The sequence below is a fragment of the Panthera leo genome, chromosome A1, assembly GCF_018350215.1.
Source record: "Panthera leo isolate Ple1 chromosome A1, P.leo_Ple1_pat1.1, whole genome shotgun sequence".
NCBI lineage: Eukaryota > Metazoa > Chordata > Mammalia > Carnivora > Felidae > Panthera > Panthera leo.
Window position 1 is genome coordinate 27,964,934 of NC_056679.1, and position 15,686 is coordinate 27,980,619.

At 40.6% G+C, this 15,686-nt stretch overlaps 1 long non-coding RNA gene across 1 annotated transcript in view; it reads right to left on the minus strand.

Annotated features, from left to right (window-relative positions):
- Positions 1–15,686, minus strand: part of LOC122198935 — a 45,486-nt gene that overhangs the window by 17,574 nt on the left and 12,226 nt on the right. Inside the window, exons 2-3 of the long non-coding RNA XR_006193231.1 lie at positions 11,153–11,306; positions 5,821–5,945 (exon numbers count right to left, since the gene is read on the minus strand). This is a non-coding gene — a long non-coding RNA (uncharacterized LOC122198935). The remainder of the gene's footprint in view (positions 1–5,820; positions 5,946–11,152; positions 11,307–15,686) is intronic.

A 15,686-nucleotide genomic window follows, 5' to 3' on the forward strand; every position in this document is an offset into this window, starting at 1 on the left:
CCTCTTTATCTCTCACTTTCTCGCCTCGTTTTCACGTGAAGTTTCTTTACAAGTGCGTCAGCGCTGGGTGTCCCTACTTTGACCTTTCCTATGGTGCCATGTTGTCACTTTTCGCTGTGACAGAATTATTACATACAGGTGATGATACAGAGTCATAGCACCCTACACACATATTATACAAATTAATAATCTTAACATTTACATTTGCTTCAAATCTTATTTTTTAAGAAATATAGATATGGCTGGCTCGCCTGGGGGGCTGAGTCGGTTAAGCATTTGACTCTTGATTTTGGCTCAGGTCATGAGTTTGTGAGTTCAAGGCCCTACGTCGGGGCTCTCTGCTGTCAGAGCCTGCTTTAGATCCTCTGTCTCCCTGTCTCTCTGCCCCTCCACCATCTGCTCACACACACACTCTCCCTCTCTCTCTCTCTCTCGCTCTCAAAAATAAACATTAAAAAAAGAAATAGAGATATTGGTTGAAGTTTCTGTGTTTACCTCCATAATTTAATTTTCCCTTCTCCTCCAAGATAATACCTATCCTGATTTTGATGTTTATCAATCTGATGAAAGTTATTACACTATTATTGCAGATATGTATTCATATACACTTTATAATATTTTTATAGATTTTTTAACTTTTCATAAATTTTTAACTTTTCATAAAATTTTAACTTGTCATAAATTCTTAAGCTTCTCTGTCTCCATTTATTCTTATTTAAAATATATTTATGGCATTCCTGGTATGTGCCATGCACAAGTCTAGGATCTCAGACTACATTAGCAGAGCAAAACCAAAACCCTGCTCGTCTGGACTTTATTGTTCTTGAAGGAAACAGATAATAAACAGTAAGCAATAAAATAAATTATAAAACATTAGAATGTGATAAATACTATAGAAAAGAAAACTGGAAACAGGTAAGGGGGTTCATAGTGTCAGTGGTGGGGGAGTTTGCAATTTTAGATAGGGTAGTCGGGTCAGGCTTCGTTGAATGGTGACATTGGATAAATACCGAAGAAGGTAAGAATGTGGAAGAAAAGTGCGTCAGGCAGAGGGAACATCCAGTGCAAAGGCCCTGAGGCAGAAATACATCTATGTTTAAGGATCAGCAAGGAGGCCAGTGTGGCTGGAATGAAGAAAATCAAAGGAAAAATTACCAGGTTATAATGAAGGCTGGATTACATACAGCTTCATAAATCATGCTAAGAACTTTGACTTTATCTCTTATATGAAAAGCCACTGTAATTTTGAGCAGAATACCATAATTCAGGTAGACACATTCCTGTTAATGAATACTTAAGTTGTTTCCAATGAACATTCTTGTACATCCTTGAACATTCTTCGTGAGTCCATGTGTAAGTTCCTCTGGGGGAATATATCCAAAAGGAAACTAGCTGAATCATAGCTATGTATATTTTCAGCTTTATTAGAGGTTACCAAATTGCTCTGAAAGGGGGTTGTATCAGTTTGTTATCTTAATGAACACTGTAATAGAGTCATAGTTTCTCCAATTCTCCACATATTTGTTCTTTTCAGATATTTTGTTAATGGTATGATATGACACTGCTCTATTGTTTTAATTTTTATTTCAGTATTAATGGTAAAGTTGAGCATTTTTTGTATGTCTATTGACCATATGTATTTTATTTTTTGTTAATGTCCTGTTTATATCCTTTTCTAATTTTGTACTGAGTTTTTAAAATATTTTCTTATTAATTTGAGGGAGTTCATATGTTATGAGTGTCAATCTTCTATCAGTTATATGCATGCATTAGTTTTCTTTTGTGGCTGTAATAAATTGCCACAAATTTAGTGACTTAAAACAACACAAATTCATTATGTTACATTTCTTTAGGTTATAAGTCTGACACAGGACTCAGTGGGCTAACATGAAAATGTTGGCTGGGCTGCTTCCCTTTATGGAGCCTGATAGAAAGAATCCATTTTCTTCCTTCTGGAAGCCATCCACCCTTCTTGATTTTCATTATCTTCCTATGTTCCAGTGCTCTCCTTAACTGTGTTCAGTCTGCAATTCACCGTACCTATTGAAGTCTTTGTTTCGGTTTTGTTTCAGTAAGAGATTCCGAGCACGACTGTGTCTTCTGGATTTTCTTCTTTTATGTTTTCACCACCATTATTCTGTGCTTGGAGCATCGAAATGTGTGTCAAAATAACACTTTACATAATCATCTTCATCAAGATGACTTCTTCTATTCACTCTTCAAGTCCCTCCCATTAAAAGTCTAACTCCCAGAATTCTGCACTCTTTACCACACCTTTTATTGTGAAACTGTCTTCTCCCTCAATTTCATTGGTAAAGCTCCCTCCTCCTTCTCCTCCTCTTCCTCCTCCTCCTCCTCCCTCCTCCTCTTTTCTTCCTTCTCAGTGACAATGTTCCTTCCTCCTCTTCCTCCCACAGATTCTTTTAACTTCAAGGAAATGAATAACAGCTTGTCAGAGATTCCTACAGAGGAAAGAATTTTTTAGATACTACCATGAGGTAATATGGTAACAGATGTATTTCCACAACAGTAAGTGGTGATATATCTAATCCATACCTTTGGGCTGCTGCAGAATTGAAGGTAATAGACAAAACTGTGATATTTTATGCAAGGCTGGCTCTACATATTCCAAGAGCATAATACAGAGATTTTAAAAAGTGATTTCGTGAGATCTACACTATGGTCTCTGTTTCCCCAAAGTAAGTGCTTGCGATGCATTACTCATTCTGTGATGAGTGAAAAAGAAAAAAGAAAACAACAGCATAGATATTAAAGTATGTTTCACTGTGGGGTAAATTTTGTTTTTAGATCCAATAAAACTAACTCCTCTGAAAACCCTCCTCCTCCTCTTCCCCTTCCTTCTCAGTTTCCTTTAGGTTCCTCTTGCCCTGGCTCTCTCTTCAAATGGTGCTTAATGCCATACGATTCTATCATTCTATAGGCAAGAAGAAGTTATCAGAGGTTTTTGAAAAGAATAGAATGCTTCAGACATCTATGTAACATGGATTTTTTTAAAAGCCTATATATAGAAGAAGCTATTTGCTGTATTTGGGTCTGTGTGTGTGTATTTCATGCATATATATGAGAAAAAAACGATACACACAGGAAAATTGCCCTTCCCAGAGCACTACTCATTCTTCTCCCCCGTAGAATTAGCACAACAAATTATCTTGTACTGATGTAGGTTCTTTCTCCATAGCAACTGCAATCCGTCTTCGGGACCTGTCATGAAGGAATGCAAGTGCATTGTAACGGTGGCTCCTGGCAGAAATCAGGCATGGGCTATTCTGAAAAGCAGATGCTTCTCTTGGCAATGCAGGTATTTGAGGCAAGATGGGCACCCCAGTTTGGAAAACTATCTGCTGCCCAATACTGCTACCGAATAACAGTCACGTGCATAACTCCCTTGGAAAAAGGGTACACAGTTTCGCTTTTTCTACCCTTCCAAATCATGGGAGTGAAGTTAAAGTCCAAAGGACAGAGAGAGAGAAAAAAAAAAAGACCAAGATGCACCCAGTTGCCTTGGAATAATACTAATCGTCCTAATGATAATAATTAATAATGACAATAATAATAATATTAATTAACATGGACTGAGTTTTTAGATGCCAGGTATTGTTGTGAGTACTTTACATATATTGATTAACTAACCCCCAAAACCTTCCTATAATATAGGTACTATTGTTATTATCCTCATTTTACTTAATACTCAGGAAGAGAGAGACCAAATAAGTTCATTTTGGATATAATATATCTTAGAGATCCCAAACCCTTCTGCCTCTTTTCTCTCCTTCAAGAACTATCTTGCGCTCTTCAATCACCCAGAGGAAACGTTGACAAATAAAATACAGGATACCCACTTAAATTTGAGGGTCAGACAAATAGCAAATAACTTTTCAGTACCAGTATGCCTCAGACAATATTTAGGACACACTTACACTTAAAATTATTTTGTATTTTTATTTGCTAAATCTGGTAACCCTACCAGAGGCTTTGTGTTCTCTGTACCTCATTAGAATTGCTTGTCAAGAAAATTGTAACTACCTCACTTATTCTTTGAAACCCGAGGTCAATTTGTTTTCCTTCCCAAGTGTAGTTACAATTTAAATTTTATTTCAAATTGTGGAAAGGGACCTGATGAGTTCATTTGGGGCCTCAGTGAAGGAGTGAGGGAGGCTTGAGGGGAGGGGCTGAGCAGTTTGTGTCCATAGCTCCTGGAACCCATTGGAGGCCTCCATGCTTTGAATCCTGTCTAGAAACATTCTAGGTGGATATTCGGAATGAACATCAGGAGGATGTTTGCCCAGGCTATCCCTGTCAGACCAAGAGCATCTACTCTAGGGTTTCTCAACCCTAAGCCCGTTGACATTTCACTAGATAATTCTCTGTAGTGAGAGGTGCCCTGTGCAGTGTAAGAGGTTTAAGGCCCTTACATTTTGGGCCTTCACCCACTAATATCAGTACCACCCACCCCTCCAAATGTGGAAACTAAAAATGTCTCCAGGCATGGCCAAATACCCCAGGGGGGCAAAATCTCTCTTGACTGAGAACCACTTATTTAGAACAATACCAAAGACAAGAGCCTCCTGGAAGGTAAATCCAAGAACTCTTGAAATGAAATAGGTATTCCTCCATCCTACCTGAAACTGAGTGATCAGTAATCAATGTTGATATCATCGAAGGGTACAGAGCTAACCTTTGCTACATGTACCTTTGTGGGCCAATATGGGGCCCATAGTTTTCAAGGAATGGTCCTATCCATATAAAAAGATAAGGGAGGGATGTAGGAACTGTCTTATCTAATTAATTTATATACAAAACCCAGTGGAGTAAGTCTGGCTTGATAGACTCTATTCTTACTTTGGTTTTGTTTTCTAGAAATCTCAAGGTCATTAGAACAATGGACACCCCTTAGGAATCCAAAGCAGTTTATTTAGGCCTCAAACAGTTTAGGATGGAAAGCATTAAAAGAAGTTTATAAAGCTATCCTTTGAAACATAACTATTTTCCTTATATTTATATACTGACTTTTGAAAAAAGTCATAGCATCTTTACTTACAGGTGCAGAGTCCAAATAATGAAGTTTGATGCAATAAGATAATCCCTATAAATGTGTAAAATATTAGCATCTACGTAGCCCATAAACACTGTTAATTTTATAGGCTTGGTGCCCCTCTGTCATGCTGAGCTTAGAGAGAGCTAGAGTGGTTTGGATTGCTCTAGAACCCATTCAATTCATCGTTTACTCTTGGTTTTAGTTATGGAATAAACCTCTACTCCCTCATATCTCAAGCTGAAATGATACATCAAATCTCATCTTTACCTCTTCCTTTCCTTCTCACACACACACCAGGCACTGGCTTCAATTCTGTAGCATTTTCTCTAATTTGGGGATCAAAAATGATAAAGTTCGTTAATAATCTTCAGTTCCATTTTTATTGCCAATCTTGAAGAGAAGACAGTGGGACTTCCAGATGACTCAAGCCTCTCCCAGACCCCCCCCCACTGGGTCTACAGCTGGCTGTTGGTATCAGAATTCATTATGCAGCAGCCACAATAGTTAATAGTTCTGAGACCTTGTTATATGCCAGACTCCATCCAAAGTGCTCTCCATATATCCTCACACTTAATCTTCCCAACAATCTCATGTGGTACCATCATTATCCTTATTTTACAGATGTGATCACTGAGGCCCTCAAAGGTACAGCAACTTAGTCAAGATAACAAAGCAATAATGATGGAGCCACCTCTGGATTCCAGTGTAGGTCCCATGGAAGAGCATGGAGTACATCCTGAGGGTAACAAGGGGTCATTGACTACCTGATGTGTACTTCCAAAAGATGACCTTGTCCGCAATGTACAGGGGAAGAACTGGAGGCAGAGGCCAGTCCAGAAGTATCAAAGTGATCAGGCAACAGATGAGGTGGCCTAGACTAGGACAATGCCTGTAGGTAAAGAGAGAAGATAAAGTCAAGAATTGTGGAGGACAAGTCAACAGAATTTGGAGATTGAGTAAGTATAGTGAAAGAAGGGAATCAAGGGTGCTGCCCACATGTCAATTTACTGGTTCAGTCATTGGTCCTAGAAACACAAAAGTACAAGGGTGAGAGGGAATGATAGATTTAATTCAGTGTATGTTGGAATCCCCAAAATGATTTCTTCCACACAAGCTTCTACTGCAAAAGATACTTTTAGATGCCTTATTAAATGGTGCAAGGCTGACCTAAAGAACTAATGGACATGAAATATCTATTGACAGGTGGTGATAAAGGTGTATGTGGCTCCATGACAGAAAGTTGCCTGTTTAAAAAATAAGACAAAAACCGTGAGCCTAGTGGAGTGCTAAGAGCCAAATCCTAGACAGGCATGAGCCGGGGTGGAGTAGCGGGGGAGGAACCAATGGCTCCACTATAGATGTGTCTTTCACTTTCAAAAGCCTGTAGATGGTCCAGGCACCAAGCCTGGCAAAGACAAAAGCCTCCTGAGTCAAATTGAGAAAAAGTGATAATGAAGTTTCTTGCCCTGTAAGCGGTCAGAAGAATAAGAGGAAAAACAGGAAAGAATGCAGATGGAAATAACTTTTGATATATGGAGGTTTCATAGGCATAAAGGGGATTTCCACAGAAATAGTGCATGATTCTAAGGCAAGGGTTGAACAATCAACTAAGCCCTCATTACCCTTTCTAGCCAATGTTCAATTCCAGAGAGACTCAAGTTATCAGAGAACATCCATTAGAAGTGAACTCCTTTGCACTACAACTGCCTCCTAATGGAATGAAAGTTCAGACATCAAGGCAGGAAGGGAGGAAGAAGTTTTAGAACTTTAGCACACAGAGAATATTAATCATCCCCCCCAAAAAAAAACCTCTAAAATTTGTGTAACTAATACCTAGAATATATTCCAACATTAATTGAATATTAAGTATTGTGATAAAGCTCTATGCTAAGTGCATTTCATTCATTAACCATTTAATTTTCATAGTGGCCCAGGTGCTTTTAACGTAACCCCATATAAGGAAACTAAAGCTTAGAAGGGTCAAGCAACTCATCCCATAACATACAGCTAAGAAGAGCCAGAGTCAGGATTTGAACCCAGGTCTGTCTGACTCCAAAGGTTGAGCTCATAACCACAGTGCTATCGCCATAACTTTGTACCTCATGTTAAGGCTCTTGAGCTATTCATACCACCATTGTGAGGAAATCAGTGGAGAGCTATCTTGTGCAGCACTGAGATGAAAAGGGTCTAATTTCTGCTGCAAGAAAATAGCCTCCTTCTTCCTTCTGGCAGTGCAAAGAGCTGCTAGAGGAAATTGAGTTCATTATGTTGATCACACCCCTACTGCTTTACAATTGGAGAACGTGGTTAGGAATGGAGATATTTCATGATGAATATAGCAAAGAAATAAGACCCTGTTATTAAGCCCCCTTTAAAAGGATTGATGCAAGGGAGAAATGTAGATCTTTAAAGACAGCATTTGAAAAGACTTTGAAAGTCTTGGGCTTTTACTAAGCTAGTCTAGACCTTTACTTCTTATCCCTGGACTCTAAAAGGTATTGGAATAAAACCTACGTATGCTCAATAGACTTCACTTAGACTTAAATGAAACTTATAAGACTTATCTAGGTCAATTCCACTTTAACAAAGCAACTCAGATTCTCCAATTAGTGGATTGAGCAGGTTTCTGGAAGCCAGTGCAAAATATGGAGAAGAGGGAGAGCTCTACCCTCTCCTGTGGGAGAAGCTTGGGGTTTTGCTCCAGTGATTCTCATCGTGTAGAGGGGAGGCAGGCTCTTCACTTTGCTTGATATTCATTGAGTAGCAAAGGGGCAAGGGCTCCAGGCTTCACATAGCCATTCTGGTTTTTCCCTCTGTTGTCTTCAGAGCAGGAAGAAACAACAGAAACATGCCCTTGTGGACCACATATACCGTGCACTTGTTTGTATATTGTGCAAAGTTGCCAATGTGCTTTTTTGAGAGGATCCAATTCACCCTCCATTTTTACCATGAAGAATTTCTTACTTTTAGGAAGAAATGGAACACAAATTCTTGTATTCATTTTCTATTGCTGCTGTAACAAGTTACTGCCAACAAATGGCTTAAAAAGCCCACAAATTTATTATTCTGCAGCTCTGAAGGTCCCAAATGGGTGGGCATAATTATCTTCCCTCTGGAGGCTCTGGGGAGAATCTGTTCCATTGCCTTTTCAAGCTTATAAAGGTTGTCTGCACTCCTTGGCTCATGGAGTTCAAGCCTCCTATTGGCATCTCCTAGTCTCTTTCTGACTTTTAGCCTCCTGTCCGTCCCCCTCTCATAAAGATTGTTATGATTACATTAGGCCCACCCAGATGAGCCAGAATAATCTTTCCATCTTATGTTTCTTTCTCCTCCCCCCCCCCCCCACCCAATATTATTACCATATCTAACTGCAAGGAAGGCTGGCAATTATAGCCTAGCGGTATATCCAGGGGAATAAATGGGTTTGTTGAACAGCTAACCAGTTTCTGCCAAAATGTATGGCCTAGTTGTAGTCAGTTTCCTGTTTGATGTTTACTTTTTTGAATTATTTTTCTTCACTTCTGCTCACCAAAATTTTCCCCCAATTAACAGTAAGTATTTGGCTTGTTGTTTTTCACAAGTGAGTTAGATTAAGTATCTCACGGTAAATTTTCAATTTGCATCATCTTCAATACATAAGTTATATATTGCATAACAAATCACCCTGAAATTTAATGGTTTAAAACAAAAATAAGATTTTATCATCTCACACAGTTTCTGTGAGTCAGGAATTTGGCTGTATAGTTTGGGGTCAGGGGTCAGGGTCTTTTACCAGGCTACAGTCAAGATTTTCGCTGGGGCTGCAGCATTTTTTCCCCCGGTTTATCTAGAGTACAAAAAAAAAAAAAAAAAAAAATGCTGCAGCTCCCACCAAAAACAAGATTCTTAACTATCACATCTGCTGAGTCCCTTTTATCATGGAAGGGTAACATATTCACAGGTTCTAGGAATTAGGACATGGACATATGGGGCGGGGGGCATTATTCACCTACCACATTGCTGGTTATTTTTATTGGACTTCCTTGTCAGAATAATAAGTTGGAGACCTACGTTAGTCTCGAGTGTTTTTTTTTTTCACTTTTTTTTTTAATGTTTATTTTTGAGACAGAGAGAGACAGAGCATGAACGGGGGAGGGGCAGAGAGAGAGGGAGACACAGAATCGGAAGCAGGCTCCAGGCTCCGAGCCATCAGCCCGGAGCCCGACGCGGGGCTCGAACTCACGGACCGCTAGATCGTGACCCGAGCTGAAGTCGGACGCTTAACCGACTGAGCCACCCAGATGCCCCTTTTCACTTGTTTTTGTTTTAAGTTTTACTCTCCATGAAATCCAAAAATCAGGTTACTACTGTTATGAGCCCTGGAGCTGAGCATGTGCTTGGAGAAGAAAGAGACTGGCCAACCAGAGAGGAGCTGTCTGGTGGCCACTCAAAAAGGAAAGGATACAAAAAGATTACGGTTTTTATTCATGCTTTCATTCATCACAGTATTTATCACAGCACAACCAGAGACTTTCATCCATTATTTTGTAGGTGCTCAGCACTATGGAGATGCAAAGAAAGATAAAATATGATTCCCAAAAGGCTTCCGATGAAGCCAGAGCAGAGAAGCACCTAAGGACCAGTGAACGACCTAGAGCAGGGTGATCCCTTTATGTTCGATTGTGAATGCAGAGCCTAGCTTTTATCACTCTTTATCCTGGCTACAGCCGGGACAAAGAGCAGTATACCACCCCGAAACAAGGGAAACATCGCTAGCAGCATTTTGGTGGTGGGTACTCAAGAGCTGAACGTCAGTGGAAACAGAACGCATGCATGGCATGCACCTTGGAACTGCAATAATGTTTTGGCTACCAGAAGAGGGAATCAAAACAAACCAGGGTTACTGAAACGGTTTTCATAAATATGGGTTTAAAAAGGGATCAACCATGCTTCTTTCTACATGGCTATCATCCAAGGAGAGCATACAAAGGGAATTTTTTTTAAAGATACTATACCCAAATAAATATAAAAGTGGCTTTTTTTTTTTAATTGATGACTTTTTTTGCAATGACGAATCTATGGCAAAGCTCTGAAAAGCCTAGTTGAGTTCTGCTATCAAGCTGTTACTGCACATGGAATCTACAGGAACAGCCAGAAGTCTGAGTTCACCTGACTAGTGCTATATACCCAGGAGTAGATTCTGTGGCTCAGCCACTAGAGAGGGTCTCATCTCAGCTCAGAGCTGTGTCAGGATGGGCCCCATCCAGCTCGTTCTGCAGGGACCTTAACAACCCAACAGAGCAAGAAGCATACGTCACCCCACAGTGTAGCACCTGTGTGTGAAAAATAATTCTTCTTACTCCCCTTCCTTTTCACTTCTGCTGCGTCAGCAAATGCTATGACAGGCATAAAGTGCATGATCCAATCATGATAACAGCTCATATTTATTAAGAACCTACTGCAGAGCAGGCAGCGTTCTAAGTGCTTCACCTGTATTAGGTCGCTTAATCTTCTGGCAGTCTTATGAAACAGATAGCATGATTATAATGTCCCGTGTTTTACTGATGCAAAACTGCAGCATAGAGAACTTAAGTTGTTTGCCCACTTAGTAAGTTGCAGAGTTGAAATCTGCACTTAAATAGTGGAAACCATATTCTCAATCATAACACTTGATCACCTTGCTTTACAGACAGGGTCCTGTGGCCAAGAGCAAGGCTTCGGCCTGGGGTGTGGAGTGGAGTGGCTCCTTAGAGAAACAATCTGAGTCAACGGAAAACAGTCCCGGAGTTGGAGCCACACAGATCCATCCAAGCCATGAGCTCTTAAAGGCTTAGTAGAATTAACTACAACGTTCACGCAATGGTTTTTCAGGCTGCTCTCATCGGGCCTGGAGTGTGGCAGCAGGCAGGGTACCTCCCACCCTCTGGATGGAGCTCCAAAAGTTCATCTTCAGTGGAAGAACTCAGCTGAAGTCCACGGTGAGGACTGCTTTCTTCATTTCTACGGATCACAGAACTGGAGAACTGCTTCCAATCCCAAAAATAAAATCAAAGCAAGCTATAGACATTCTGATACAAGAGAGGGCTTCTTCTGTAGTGATTACTGCAGATCACTTACCCAGTGAATGGATAAGTTTCCAGTTTGCCACGATCTGCTCCAGAAGGGTCACCAGGCTCTCATAAACTGCTCAGAAACCTCCATGGGTGTTGATTATAGCCCTTGGAATCCAATGACAAGCAGAAGGAAAGGCTTTCCGAAAGTCTTCAGACATCTGTTCAATTGGGAACCAAAAACAAACAAAAATTTTCATTCATCCGTCAAAATTGTCAGTTAATTCCCCATATCACCACCATTCTGTTGCAATACTCTGTTAATATCTTTTATATAAGATGCTTGCTTGGTTAAATAATTAAAAATACAACTACATAGCATGTATATTCCAGACCCAAGAAATAAAGACCACCTTCTTGTCCATGCAGATACTTGCTATTGCACTCATCTTAGCGATCTTTCATGGGTGACCTCACTTTATATGGTTTTCAACCACAGAAAAAGTGTCACGAAAATCTGACGCTCTTATAGCTTACAGTGATAATGACCAAAAAGCCACTGATATTTTCATTAAACTCAACCACCGCAGTGAACTCCAGGGCAACCGCATGAACGCTATCATGAAAGATCTATAGAGCTGACATGGGGAGTCATCCATCACCATTAACTACCTAATGGATATCGTTCCCATAGACCAAATAACTTGCAGTTTGTGTTTTTGGGGTTTCTTAGCAAACGGATCAAGCAGGTGCCAGAACTAATTCTAAATTTCCTTTTAATGTATTCATAGAGAAAGTATTGATTCGTTAGAGAGTTTCTAAGTCAAAACTGCATCTTTCATTGCTATTAGATTTCCAATCCTGTGTGTGTCTGCATGTGTGTGTGTGTGTGTGTGTGCATTTTGAAAAAGTATTCAGAACGCCTAAAGTCATTCAAATGGTTCTATAGTTGAAGAAAATATGTTTTGTCTGATGGTTACATATTTGAAGAAAAAGAACCAAACCCTCATTTAAACTACCACCAAAATAGAATGGGAAAAGACCTTAATGTAAATGTTAGTACACTATTATTGCTTTCATTTCATTAAGAGCTAAGAGACTAAAAAAGGTCATCTGTATGTAGGGCATAAGTTGTGTGTGCATGTGTGTGTGATTCAAGAACATTTGATGGGTTTCACTCATATAAAAATCAGAGAAGCATAGGAGAAGAGATGGCGATACAGGAGATTGGTCTAGAAGCACAAAAAGTAGCCATGAGTCTATAGGGAGGGTATGTAAAGCACAGTTGTGCTGTCCTCAGTGGGAAGAATGGGGACATGTCAGGAATATGGTCCTGAGAAACTATCTGCCAGGCTGGACCCATGGGAACTGGCCCCGAATGCTACCTGGCCTCTGTGTTCTGAGACAGATCGACCGTGGCCCTGACAGAGGAAGAGATGGCAGAGCCTCTGTTCCTTCTAGCTACTTCCTTCGCTCTCCGTTTCTGCAGGAGCACGCTCTAGCTCTACACAAGCTTTGCTTCCATGGCCATGCGTTCAGGCAGCCAGGTCTTTACAGAGATCCGCCTTGTCTTGGAGCGTGCACGTAAATCTGCTGAGCTGCTCCGGGGACCAACAGCAACCAGCAAGCATTCCTCCTTCATTTCTGTTTGGAGGGACACACAGAATCACTAAGTGGCCACATGAAAGAGTACTAAACCTTTCACACCATTTGACAGAACGCTTGCTGCTACAGATTGCATCAGCACCTGCCAGAAACAGAGAACAGTACTGGCGACATCGAATAGCACACAAATGATGAGACATACACCCAGTACACAAGATGATTGCAACTTTTTTTGGGGGGGGGGGCTGAAATATTTACATTGAAACCCAAACCAAGCTATGAGTAAACTCCAAAGGATATCTACTGGGAGCCATCAACGTCTAGTTGGCAACTAAAGTTGCAGAGTAGTCAGAAGGACATTCACGTTCCAGCCTTGCTGACCTCCCCCCAGCTCCTCCCGCCGGCAACCTCACTCAAACCTCCAGGCCTTCGCAGACCTCTTCCCGCAGTCCTGGCTAATGTTAGACTTTATTTCTTTTTTTTTTTTTAAACATTTATTTATTTTTGAGACAGAGAGAGACAGAGCATGAACGGGGGAGGGGCAGAGAGAGAGGGAGACAGAATCCGAAGCAGGCTCCAGGCTCTGAGCCATCAGCCCAGAGCCCGACGCAGGGCTCGAACTCACAGACCGCGAGATCATGACCTGAGCTGAAGTCAGACGCTTAACCGGCTGAGCCACCCAGGCGCCCCTGTTAGACTTTATTTCTTACAGAAAGTGTTTTCTGGTTCCTCCAATGTGTTCCTAACCCCTGCTGCATTTCCCCTCCCAGACCATTTATCACACGGCATTGTAATTGCTTATTAAATCGCCCCCACAATTAGACCAGAGCATTGCAGATGAGAAACTACACACATAACATAAGGTTAAGCTGACTTTCGTCCTGGCTGTACACTTGATTAGCTGTGTGATATTGGATGAGATTCTTAACCTATAATGCCTAAGCTTCCATTTCTTCAGGAATAATAATTGTACCTAACTTCAGGGAGTTGCCAACTGATAAAATGCATGGAAACGCTGGCATGTGCCTGAAAAGGGTTCTGGAAATGCTGAAAAGGTAGGCTGTTATAATTGTATTCCCAGTTGTTACAATTTTTTTAAGTTTATTTATTTTGAGGAGGTGGGGGGGGGGGGGTGGGACGGGAAGAAAGGGAGGGAGAAAGAGAATCCCAAGCAGGCTCTGCATTGTCAGCACGGAGTCCAATGCAGGGCTCAAACTCACCAACTGTGAGATCATGACCTGAGCTGAAACCAAGAGTCGGATGCTTAACCGATTGAGCCACCCAGGCGCCCCCAGTTGTTACAATTTTATTCTAGGTTCCATAAAGGCTTTCATTCACTTGCTCCTAATTGTGAAAACTCATTATTTGTTGCATTTTAAGGGTCACGATAAGGTTTCCATACATTCTACACTCCAATGTTCATTAAATAAGTAAATGAAAAAATGAAAGGTTTATTCATGAGACTCGGACAGACCAGCGAACACTATGTCACAGCTCCACTAATTCTGCATTTCTGAGCTAATCTGTATTAGGAATCAGTGTGTGTGTGTGTGTGTGTGTGTGTGTAAACATATATATGGACAACACGTAAAACTGGTCAAGTTCCTACTCAGGAAATAGTCCATGACTTAAATAGTTCAATAAAATAGCAACTGCCCCTTCAAAATACAGCCTAAATCCTTAGTTAACTTCAAATTTAGATCCACTCATCAGTGGTCACAAGTCTAGAAAAGCCATCATAGAATACAGACTGTGATCCATAGTTTTCCTGCCTCACAGCACATCTTACAATCATCTTCCTGTATTCTGCCTCTGCTTATGCTCTCACTTCCCAGAGTTTTTATCTTGTCATATTATTTACGAGCCCGATCTATAAATACACTGAAATGGGGAACATTCATTGGTTTGGTACAATTTAAATTGCTTTTCAGCATCATATATATTTACAACGTCTTATAAATATTTAAAATTATCATGACAATGGCTCCACTGACTCAAAATAAATTCTGTATTTTGTATAAGGATGATTGCCAAGTTGATAACCTAGAAAATTGGAAAACCCCGTCAAACTTGGTGACTTGTCAGTCCCAAAGGAATATTTTTCTAATTACTGGAAGAGCCTGAGCATTGACTGTCTTAGAAGTTGATCTTAATAGATAAACAATCTGAATTTTACCTCTTTGGAAGACGATAAGTAAAAGAAATACTTTCTACTGAAGAATTTGCTCATTGGACTGTATTGCTTTTAAAAGCCAGAAAGTTTTCAGTTACCTGACAGTGTGTAAAGAAAAAAAAATCACAAAATCAGGAAGTGACTGCCATGCTTGGGAATGGAGAGTTCTAGGCATGATGGGGAGAGGAACAGATGTGTGAGGGCACACAAGCAAAGAATGCTGCAGAGGCATCATGGGAGCCCTTGGGAAAGACCCTTGAATGCCACCTAAGGAGTTTGGAATTCATGCCACAGGGCAATGGTTCTCCAAGCGTGACCCCTGAAACCCAGCAGGTATCAATATCACTTGGGAGCTTATTAGAAATGCAAATTCTCAGCCAGACCTATTGAATCAGAAACTTAGAGGCTGGAGCACAGTAATCTATGTTTCCATAAGCCCTCCAGGTGACTCTGATACATACTGAGTTTGAGAAGCTCTGCCATATGGAAGTTTCTATCGTACTTGAATGATAGGAGCGGGTCTGGGCATGCTGCTGGCAATGTGAAAAATGGAATTTTTCCATTGTATTGATTTCCAAAGTATTGGGTCTTTTTTTTTTTTTTTTTACTTTTTTGGAAAAGTTTTATTTATTTTATTTTTGAGAGAAGGTGGGGGATGGACAGAGAGGGAGGGAGAGAGGCAGAATCCTAAGCAGGCTCTGCACACTGTCAGCACAGAGCCCTATGTAGGGCTCGAACCATGAGATCACGACCTGAGCCGAAATCCAGAGTCAGACACTTAACCAACCTAGCCATCCAGGCACCTGAAAGTATTGCTTCAGTA